A 12,159-nucleotide genomic window follows, 5' to 3' on the forward strand; every position below is an offset into this window, starting at 1 on the left:
ATCATAACGCCTCACGGTAAAAACAATAACTGAGCCCAGCGTTATAATGTCTCGGGGTAAAATATGGTCTTATAAATACGAACCCCGTATAATAACGCCTCGGGGTAAAATTCTCCACTCACTCTCAATTATTCCTCATAAAGACCATAATATAAAAATAATCCCTCGATCGCTCAATTGATAACACACGATCACATAAAATCTCCCGATCGATCAATCTTAACCACACGATCTTGCTAAACTTTTCAATTAGGAAATCGAGACCACACGATCTCACAAATTTTCCCTAATAAAAGATCGGGACCACACGATCTTTCTAATTTTTCTCAATTGCTCAATCGAGGCCACTCGATTTAATTATACCCAAGAAATATTCAATCGGTACCACGTGATTCACTCATGTTGAATAAATAACTAATCGAGACCACCCAATTAAATCACACTAGTGCAATTAGCCAATCGGGACCTCATGATTAATTTATGCTAATGCAATAATTAATCTACACCACACAATCAAAATTATGCTAACGTGGCAATTAATATATACCGTACGATTAAAATTATGCTAATGTACAATTAATATGTACCACACAATTAAATTATGCCCACGTAGCAATTTATTGGAACCGTACGATTAAATTATCATAGAGTGACAATTAATCTCTACCACACGATTAATCTTCATAAGGCAAGATTCAATATAAGCCGCACGATTAAAGTATCATAAAGCGGAATTCAATCGTAGCCGTACGATCAACTAGCATAAAACAACTTTCAATCTTGGCCATCCAATTCTACTCATGAGGAACTATTCACTTCAAGATCACATGATTTTCTCTCTCTTCTCCTTTCAATTTTTGACCAAGCACATTTCAAGCATCAATCCACCAAATTTTCATCAAAACTACTCAAATCTATCATCCATTAACATCCGAACCACCAAATCAAAGTTTAGAAACTAACTTACCTTAAAAATCTAGCAAATCCTACGGTGAAGAGTTACGAAAAATTTTGATCCAACGGCGGCTTCGGCGGTCCTCTCTCGGCCGACTTTAACCCACGGAAATTCGGTGACTCCGGGTAGCTCACGGTGGCGGCCTAGCTTAGGTGGTTCAAGGGGATGGCCAGTGGTGGCTTGGTGAAAATTCAGCGGTGGTGGTGGCGGTGAAGGGAGAATTCGGCCAAGTGAAGGGAGAGAGAGGGTAGTGAGAGAAATTAAGGCTAATAATGGAGAAGATGGTGGAAAAATTGATTATAATATGTTAGGATATTTTTGGGATAGGATATTTTGGTCTTGCAAAGATGAAGAGAGAGAACTTGTAGGGTCCACCAATAATGCACTTCATTTGCTCTTGAATTGCAAGAAGGGCAAGTTGATAATTTCCTTTACCAAAGACTAGTCAAATTTTCGGCCAAGGGGGGTGAATGACCAAAATGCTTTTTGGCCAAAGTGAAGAAATGGATATTTTCCAAGGGTAAATGAGTCTTTTCCCATTTTCAATCCAAATTTTTTTTTGAACACTTTGGAGCGAATCGCGAAATACCGTACTCCGGATGAGGTAACGTCCAAAATTTAATTATTGGAACCCCTGAAGGTCCGACATCTAATTTCGAAGTCCGATTCGCGATCAATCTCAATCAATTGAAATTTCAGCGTATCTCAAACTAACGGGTGGCTTTTAGGACTTACGTGTATCGACCTGTGATTAATATCACGTTTAAGAATTTGTCGAGCCATGGCGACATAGATTGTAATTTAATTGCAAGGGTCAATCACGAGTCCCGATGGACACGATTGTTAGAAAATAATTTAGGGACGTTCGAAACTCACACGAGGTCAAACGGAATCACCCGTGATCCAAGCATAGGGCATTACCCAAGTTGTTCCTTAACCATTCTAGGATCGGCTTATATTGGTCCAAAATATTCTCTCAACAATTTTCATAGCCAAAGAGTCCATCCAGGATCACGTTCTTAGGTCAACGTACTTGATTTTCCTAGCTAGCCATTCCCATTTGGTTAGTCTACTCAAGATGGACCAATTCTGAGTGAGATTTAGCTGAAATATATCAATGAGACATTTCATTCTTTCAATGCTTCGAAAACGAGTCGGAATACAAGATGTCACAATTACCAAGCACTATCTTTTTACCTCCACTCCTTTGGCTTCTAATAGCTCTAAAGACATCCATTTATAGAAGCTGCAAAGCATGGTTAGTGGTAACTTGGTTTATAGATTTGAAAGAATTTCTTACTTGTTTCCCAAGAGTACAAGCGCAACATAGTTCTGTTTTCTCGTACTTTACATATGGGACTTCTCTTACAAGCTTTTTAGTGGAGAGTTTTGAGATTTGCTTGTAACTTTTATCTCCCAACTTCTCGTGCCAAAGTTCTGATTCATCTTTGATAGATACTAGTTATTGAATATCCTTCGATGTAGTGTCCGGAAGATACATATTTCCATATCTTAGTCCTATGAAAAATTGTTTGTTGTCCTGGCTGATTCCTAAACATTTATTTCAGATTCTTCCTCAAAGTCTAAGTTAGCCATTGAACATATGTTATCATATTCCTCACTGCATTCTTTGCACTCAGCATTACAACACATAGAGTTTCGATGCTACTATAGCACTTCGCTAACATGGAGTGCATCGCTATGAGAATCTAGCTTCACTAACGCTCGGTTAAGTCTTGAACCTTTGCGCTAACCATTTGCTTTATCAGTTAAAAAAAATGCTTCTCTTTGCTTTGCCCCTTAAGTAGAAGGACTGTATCGCTCCAAATTTCTTCCTTTAGAGCTTTATTGGATTTTTATCTCTTTCATTTCTTTTTCAGAAGAGAACATTAAAATTTGATGTGCCTTTTCTTTTTGCACTCAAAGCAAATCACATCATTGTTTTCTTCTTTGCTACTAGATGATCTTTTTTTATCATATTGGTTGAAATCTCTTTTATCTTTGAAATTATTACCTCTTTTTTCCATTCTTCTAAACCTATTGACCATGAGTGCTACTTCTTCATCATCTTTGTCCTTAGAATCTGGAACATCGGAATCAACATTAGATTTCAAAGCAATGGATTTATTACCTTTTGAGTATGCTTCTTTATTGATTCTTTCATACTCATAGGATTGATGTATTCTAATGAGTTCATCCATAGATAATGAATTGATTCTCTAAGTCTCTCAATGGATGTTTTGATGCTGTTCCATTCGTTTGTGAGTCCTCTCAAAAGGTTGTTGACTTTCATCGGACTAGACACTGGTTGCCCATGATAAGAAAGACCATTCACTATTCAATGAATTTGTCAAACATCTCTTTCACATTTTCAGTGAGCTTCAATTTGAGTGCTACATACTAGCCGAGAAGAATGTTGATTTAGGTCTCCTTGACCCTATCCGTTCCCTCATAGGTTACATAAAGCCTGTCCCATATCGGTTTTGAAGATGGACAATTTGCAATACTTTATATTTAGTGAGAGATAATGTACTATAAAGTGAATAAACAACTTTAGCATCTAGTGCATCTCTTTTCGTCAATTCTGTTGCTAAAAGAGTTGCAGTGGGAGCAGCAATTGTTGTTGTTGGATTTGTTGTCCCCTGCATTTGAATTTGCACCACTTGTCGAATTCGCAATGAGATCAATGCCTTTTTGTACAATGTCCCATATCTTCAGATTTTGGCATCTGAGGAATGTCGTGAATTTATTCTATCAATTGCTATACTCCTTTCTGTCAAAGTAAGGTGGCCTGGTATTGCTTCCTCCTTCAATCGAAGTTTGAACAAAATTGCTAGCCATAAAGATCGTTAGCTTAGAATTAATAACACTTCAAAGAATAAGAGCATCGGGATCTAGATAATAATTGTTGTTGCTAGTGTTGTCACATAAAGGGGATAAATAGGTGTTTTCAAAAAAATTTAAAAATAAATGCAAAATTTAACAATTGGTAAGCTCAAAGGTTAGTTCGGAGTATGAGCGAAGGTAAGATTTGAGATGTCCTTAGAGTTAGTGATGTGCATAAATCAACTATAAAAAAATAAATAGCAAGGAGTTGAAGAGATAGAGAATTAACACGAAGAGTTTATAGTGGTCCAGCTTTGTTCAAGCCTACGTTCACTTTTATGCTGGCAGCCAATCGGCGGGATTCCACTAGTGAATAGCCTAGAGGTTACAACATGGTGACGATTCTTGAGTCGATGGGGGTACATCGTCAACATTTCAATTTCACCGTAGAAAAATGTAGAAACTCGCGTTTCAAGTCACTGTTAGCGCGTTCGATGTCTTATTGACCTTAAAATTTACTAAAACATCATTAACAGGGACTCTTGCAATGATAGAGCCTCCAGTTTATTCATCGGGGCAGGGATTCTTGTCCTTGTTGAGTGCTTGCTCCCAATAAAACCTGTTCTCTAGAGTCACTAGCTACGTCATATGTGATTTCTTTTGCAGTCAAATGACGGTCTGATCCAAACCGCGTGCCATGTACCTAAATGGATTATTCGAATCATTATACAAGATAGCGACTATTTTTGAATATTGAGATGCACGAGTGAGTTTTGTTTGAGAGGTCCTACGTCGAATATTTGGTATGATGTGAAGCAATTAATATATTCAAATCGGCACATAATCCATTTGTTTAAATTTTTGAGTAAAGGTGGGTTTAACCGAATGTGTTGATGGCCTCAAATTTGGGCTCTCACTTGGCGATCTCCCCAAGTGAAGATATCGGATTTTTGCTGCGTCCTCCTAATAGATGGTGGTAGAGCCTAGAGTGGTGGACCCTAATCTATTTCGATGTTTAGTGAAAATCTCAAGGAAAGAATCTAATGTAGTTTCGGGGTGGATAATTGGTTTGATTGGAACAGTTAGTATTTCCAATTATGTGATGGTTACTCTTACTTGAATAACGTTTTTAATCTACTGCAGATTAACAGTATATCCTAGTAGGGGTGTGCAACCGGATCGGGTTGACTCGAAACCCGGATCGAACCACCTGAAAAATAGGATCGGGAACCGGTTCCTACTAAAACTAGTCCGGAAACCGGTTCCAATTTTTGGGAACCAGTTGAAACCGGTCCAGTTCCCGATTCTAGGTGAAGACCCACCCGAACCAGTTTTAGAACCGGTTTTAGCTACTATTTAAAAAAAAAAAAACTATCTCACTTCTTTTGCCAACCTTGCGGGTTTCAAAGTGGGCTTCGAGTCTTTTGACTTGCAAGACAAAAAGGAGAGATTATTAGTGAATTTTGGTGGTAGTACGATGGAAGAATTGCAGTTGTTAATTTAACATTTTATAGGATCATTATTGCTTTTGTTGCTTACATCATGGATTGTTGCTTTTGGCGGATAATGAGTTTTATTATTTACCTCTTACTTTGTATCATTTCATCGATACTCATATTATTTTGATGGAAAAAATGAAATCGGAAAACGAAACAAAAGGAAAACAGGTCTCGGGTAGATCCTAGAACCGAATAAAAAAACAGGGTCGGTTTGAAAATAGGTTCTAAGATAAACGGGGTTGGTTCTCAATTCCAAAAATTAGGAACCGGTTATAATAGGGTTAGTTTCGGGGTCTAGGTCCGGACCCTACCCACCCGGCCCATGCTCACCCCTATATCCTAGGCCATAAAAAAGATAAATAAAAAATAATTAGAAATTTTTGGGAATCCACCCCTTTAAGAATCTATGGCCAATAATTTATTGTTGCTCTCACATCATCCAAAATTGTTATGCTAGTGACCTTTTCGGACTTAGTTTAAATAAAGGGTTAATACCATGGAAAACCCCAAACGGGTACACTTGTGACAAATTTACCCCAAATTATTTTTTTGATAACAAAAAACCCCAAACCGGTACACCTATGACAAATTTACCCTAAACTGGTACACATGTGACAAATTTACACTCCGTTAATTTTCATTAAATTTAACCATCAATTTGCTGATTTAGTGACACGTGATAGTTGATGGGTATACTAATACGAGGTTTTGACCCTCTGTTTGTCACAGGTTTATCAATTTGAGGTTTTTCATGATATTAAATCAATTTAGCGGGGGGTGAATTTGTCACATGTGTACCAATTTGGGGTATTTAGTGGTCAAAAGAATTAGTTTAGGGTAAATTTGTCATAAATATACCAGTTTAGGATTTTTGGTGGTCAAAAAAATAATTTGGGGTAAATTTGTCACATATGTACCAGTTTTAGGATTTTTCATGGTCAAAAAATAATTTGGGGTAAATTTGTCACATGTGTACCGGTTTTAGGTTTTTCATGGTATAAACCTCTCGGTCGGCGATCATTTCCGCGTCAATCTAACACCGCAAACCCATCTTTACAAATGCACACTCCTCCTCCTCGTACTTGTAAGAAGAGAAATCGTTGAAGACAGCCTTCACAATTCATTAGGAAGAAATGATTCCGGGAGCACACATTCGTGTCCTGCTTGCATCCATATCGTCTCTGGTCGCCACGACCCCATGCGTTTCAAAGGAGCTTCGCGTCTACACGATTCCCGGTCCTGCTGCCGGCGCTGGGAACATCTTCAAGTTCAAGCACCGCCGCAGCTCTTATCTCAAAGGAGCACACGTTCTTTTACTCCTACATGTTTTTTTTTTTAATATCACAAAAAACTCTAAACTAGTACATCCGTGATAAATTTACCTCAAACTATTTTTTTGTTCATCAAAAATCCCAAACTAATATATTGGTAATAAATTTACCCTCCGTAAATTTTTGTTAAATTTTACTGTCAAATTGCTGAGCTAGATGATACGTAACAGTTGATGGATATACCAGTTTGGAGTTTTTACCCTCTGTTTGTGACATGAGTAACAATTTGTGATTTTTTTTTTGTAATATGAACCCAATTTAACATAAACTAACGAATAGTAAATTTATCGTAGGCGTATCAATTTTAAATTTTTTATGATCAAAAAATTAATTTGTAGTAAATTTGTTACATATGTACCAGTTCAGAATTTTTGGTGATTAGAAAAACAGTTTGTAGTAAATTTGTCATGGGTATACTAGTTTCAGATTTCTTGTAATAAAAAAAAATAGTCCGAGATAAATTTATCACAAGTGTACCTGCTTGGGTTTTTTGTGGTCAAAATAATAGTTTTGGGTAAATTTGTCACATGTATATCGGTTTGGATTTCTCATGGTCAAAATATTAATTAGGGGTAAATTTGTCATATGTGTATTAGTTTGGGGTTTTTCGTGGTATTAACAATTTGTTTTTCAGAAGTTGAACACAAAAAAGATGCTGTTTTGTGATCACTTTTTTTTAGATAATGTGACATCAATAAATTATTAGAAGACGCTGAAAATAGAAGGAAAATGATAAATGCTTAAACAAATATTGAATCAATAAATTGAAAAAAAAATACAAACACCATAGGCTGTTGCTAGATAATAAGGTCTTTGTTATCACCATCGGGCGTGATTGTCACCGGTGGTGCGACCCTTGCCGGTGACAAAGGAGCGGCCCATCGGTCCCCCCTTATTTTTCCTTATTTTCTAGCTTCTTTTATTTCTAATTTCAATTTTGTTAAGTTCTAGATGTGGCGCATAAGATGTCGTTTTATGTCCAAAAGTCACATAATATTGGGAAAAAAATAAAAGAATAATCGACATATGCATTCTGTCCATTTAAGACCGACGGCTTAGACAGAAGAATTGAAGAGTGTGAATTTGATAAGTTTTATGAGTTAAATACACAAAAATAAAATTTTTAACATTTAGTGCACAAAATTGACAAGCTTTAAAACTTGCATAAAAAATCCCGTGTTAGCGTTAAATGTAAGACGACGGTACTATCACAATATGTAGCCCAGTGCTTTCTTCTCCACCTATTTAACTATCCGTCACCTGTTGATTGAACACCCAACGCAATTGCGCATACATACAAACACAATCTCTCTAAATTGACTTGGATATTTAGGGTGATCGGTTTTAAAGTGGGTAGGTTCCGGACCTAGAACTAGGGGTGTGCAATGATCGAATTTATCCAGAAACCGGACTGGACCACCCAGTAAATAGGTCCCGGAATTGGTTCCTGTTCAAACCGATCCAGGTATGTGTTCTAATTTTTGGAAATCGGTTGGAACCGGTCCGGTTCTCGATTTTCAATGAAGATCCACCTGGGAATTGGATTGATTTTCGAATTGACTTTTAGGTATTGTAAAAAAAAACCTAGTCCCGCCTCGCCTCATCTCCTCTATTTTTGATTGATTGTAACTAATATTGCTCATATTATGGATCTTTGCTTTTGACGGAGAGTGAGTTTTATTATTCAATCTTTTACATTGAATCGTTTCGTTGCTACTCATATTATTTTGCTAGAAAAAATGAAATTAGAAAAAGAAATAAAAGAAAAATAACTTATCAAGTAGACCCAAGAACTTGACCGAAAAAACATGATAGGTTGGAAAACAAGTTCCAGGATAAAAATGGTAGGTTTTAAGTTCCAAAACTCGAAAACTGGTTATAACATGGTAGGTTTCGGGTTCTAGGTCCGGAACCTACCCATCCAGATTATGCTCACTCTATCTAGAACCTGGAACCTATCTTATTTTTTTGGAATCGGTTCTAAAACCTACGCTGTTTTTTAGGTCCAATTTCAAGGTCAACCCGAGAACTTATTATTTTTTCTTTTTTTATTTCAATTTTTTATAGAAAAATAATATGTGCAAAAAAAAAAAAATGGCTCAAAGTAAAAGATGATCGGCATAAATCCTTATACGCCAAACATGTGGTTACATACAACTATAAACGATGAAAAGTTCAAACACGTAGCCACATATAATTATAACAATAAAAAGTATAGACACGTGATGTAAAATATGAAAGGATATGCTCACTAGAATTCTTAAAACTTGTCAAGAAAGTGAAATTAAATTATGAAACTTGCAAAAAGTGCAATTGAGTCTCGAAACTTATCAAATTAGTGCAATGGAGTCTTCTATTAACTCCGCGCAATTTGATTTGAATTTTTTAAATTTTTTCTCTCTCCTATGTGGCAATGACATGGCTAAAATGATATCGTTTTAGTTTAAATTTGATTTTTAATATAATTTTAATTTTGATTAATTTTAAAAAAAATAGAAGAAGAAGAACGCAGAAGCAGAACTACTAGTGAGGGCTGAATCCTCGCTATCAATGCCCCACCACTGTCGAAAAGTGTCAAAGACCATCGGTGGCGGGGGTTGGCAGCTACCAGCAACCCTTTGCTAGAACCGAGTGAGGGTCATTGGCCCCTACAGCCCCCTGGTTGAGGACCGATGACCCCTGTTGACCACTTCCCCACCATCACTGGCCCTTTCCGACGTTGGTTCTGCTTTTGCATTCTTTTTTTAGCTTATTTTTAAAATTAATTTAAATAAAATTATATTACAAATTAGATTTAGACCAAAAAGACGTCATTTTAGCAATGTAAGAGAGAGAGAGAGAGAGAAAATATTTTAAAAAAGCCACATAAGTAGTTTTCGCTAGTCAAGTTGGGCGGAGTTAACTGTATGACTTGATTTCATTAATTTGACATGTTTCAAGACTCAAGTTGCACTTTTTGCAAGTTTTAGGACTCAATTGTACTTTCCCGATAAGTTTTAGGACTTGTAGTGAACATAATCCAAACATAAATCATAAAACTTCGTTCCCTATTCATCAGAATAAATTTTTAAACTCTATTCTCCATTCAACCATAAAAATATTACTCCAAGGAAGAGAGGGAATGGCGACAAAGAATAGAGAAAAAAATAAAAAATAAAGTGAGGCGGAGTTAGACTAAACTTAGAGAAATCATGTTGTTTTTATTGTAGCTAAGAATCGGTTTCAAAATCAGTCCGGTTCAAAGTAAGCCTTCGCTTTTGGCCCCGGCACTGCACAAACCAGTTCCACAAATTTGGAGCAGGGAATCGAACCTCTTTATGTTGGAAGCGGGAACCGGACCGATTTTTTGGGCAATCCATGCCGATTGCACACCAGATCTGGATTTGAGGTTGCTTGAGCTCCGAATCCACTTGAGCGCTTCAACAACATGGATCATGGTTAAACAACTTGGGCCGTGAATAGGGATACTTACTAAAAAAATCCTTAAAATATTGTTAATTAAGTCCTGAACTTTTTGATGATTTACCAATGTAATCATTTCGGACAATTTTAGCTGAAAATTGTTGACTTGAATGCCGACCGTCTTACATGGCACGAATTTTACAATGTTTCCAATATTTCTTTTTTAAAATTCTAATTTTTTTCACAAATTTGTTGACTTTTTTTTTCCTTTTTCTTTCTTTTTCCCTTTCTTTCCTACTGAGCCTTCGCTAGACTTAGTGGGGAAAAAAGGGAAAACAAAGAAACTAAAAGAAAAAAGAAAAAATATTTAAAAACTGTCCATGTCGGCACCTACAGTGCCACATAGGATAACCGCTATACAAGTAAGCAATTTTCGACCAAAATTATCCGAAATGACTACCTTGGTAAATCATCAAAAGGTTTAGGATTCAATTGGCTAAATTAAAAGGTTTATGACTGAATTAGTACTCTTATAATGAATTTACAATTTTTTTGGTAATTTTTTCCCTTAGCGTGGGGAAACAATTCCCACATAAGAAAGTGATAAGAAATCTAATTAGTTTAACCATGACTAATGTGAAATTTTTTCTGGATTTCTAATCACTATTAACTTTTACTGGACATAACCATGACTAATCCCTTTCTAGTGAGAGGAAGGCGTCAACTACAACTGTTGTTGGGTCATTATTTTTTGCCGGATTTTTCTGGATGGATTTATTTTTCCTTTGCCTTACTCAATTCATTGGTTATTCATTAGTAAGTCCGAGTCCTCGTTATCTTCAATGAGACTTAAAATGTAAATGTCCAATCAAAACTTTCAGTATTAGGTGCAGAGAAGTCACGTACATGTAGCATTTAGGCAATAATTCGATGTATATCTCGATAAAAAATTTGTCGACTCACTGATTGAAGGGGCCATATCGAGAATTAAAAGAAGATTTGATTTGAGGAGAAGAGGAAACAGATCAATTGCATTCGATTCACTCAGGTATGGAGATACGTACGTTTAGACATCGAAACACCCTCGCACATACTTCCAATTTTGTATCTATTTATACTTGTTCATTTCCAAACTTAACATTACCGTTTGTAATAGTTGAAAATCCTTCCAAGCAGGATTGACTGCGAGTAATTTCGAAGGACTAGTTAATATTAATAACCGAATGAAAAAAAAAAAAAAACTCCATCAGAGACGTATATCCAAACCTACATCTATACATTTAGGTTAGCATTTTGTTGACAGATGCTCCTAAAAAATTATTTTAAAGTCAGCAAATAAATAAAATATATAATTTTCAATGCCTATGCCTAAAAAATCAAACACTTTGATGTCTGTATTATTATAAACTTTGTCTTATAATCATTTTTTTTTAGTTGGCGAACCCCTTAGAAGTACCAACTACAGTTCTAATTGTCTTTAGTTGCCCAATGAAGTTACTTAATTTAGATATTTTTATGTGAACCTAGAAAGATTATTTACGGCAAGGAAAGTTGACCAGTAATTTTAACAAGATGAGAATTGATAGTGTAACAGTTTTTGGATGACTGTTATGCTAATAGTCTATTTTGAACCACAATAAATAGTTAAAAATTCTTGTGGGTCGATTTTTTTAAGAATTTATGGTCCACAACATACTGTTATTCTTACCGTTACCAAAGACTGCTATGTTATCAAAGTCCTTTTAAGATCTATCTTCTATCCCTTTTCTTTTCTTTTCCTTCACAGCTTATAATCAAGGTAGAATTTTAGATCTTCATAAGACTTTTTCGATAAGATAGAATAAAAAAAATTATATTATTTGGCAAAATTATTATGATGATGAAAATTTATCCGGAAGAAATGACAATAGAAACCTGCATAGCCCAGATCATGTTCAAAGAACAATCAAAATCTAGGAGACCAATTCTCTTTCCGTTTTCTTGTGCAGTCATCTATGGCTAACGTGTTCTGCATTCAGCCATTCAGGATCGTTGTTTCAATCATCTCCGCCCCACAGCCGAACTCACTCGTAGTACAGAGGTTAAGTACCATTACTCTTTGCCTTTTTTGAGGGAAAAACGAAAGGAGTAAAGAGAACGAGTTCAA

This window comes from Rhodamnia argentea, chromosome 3 (assembly GCF_020921035.1).
Source record: "Rhodamnia argentea isolate NSW1041297 chromosome 3, ASM2092103v1, whole genome shotgun sequence".
NCBI classification, from domain to species: Eukaryota; Viridiplantae; Streptophyta; class Magnoliopsida; order Myrtales; family Myrtaceae; genus Rhodamnia; species Rhodamnia argentea.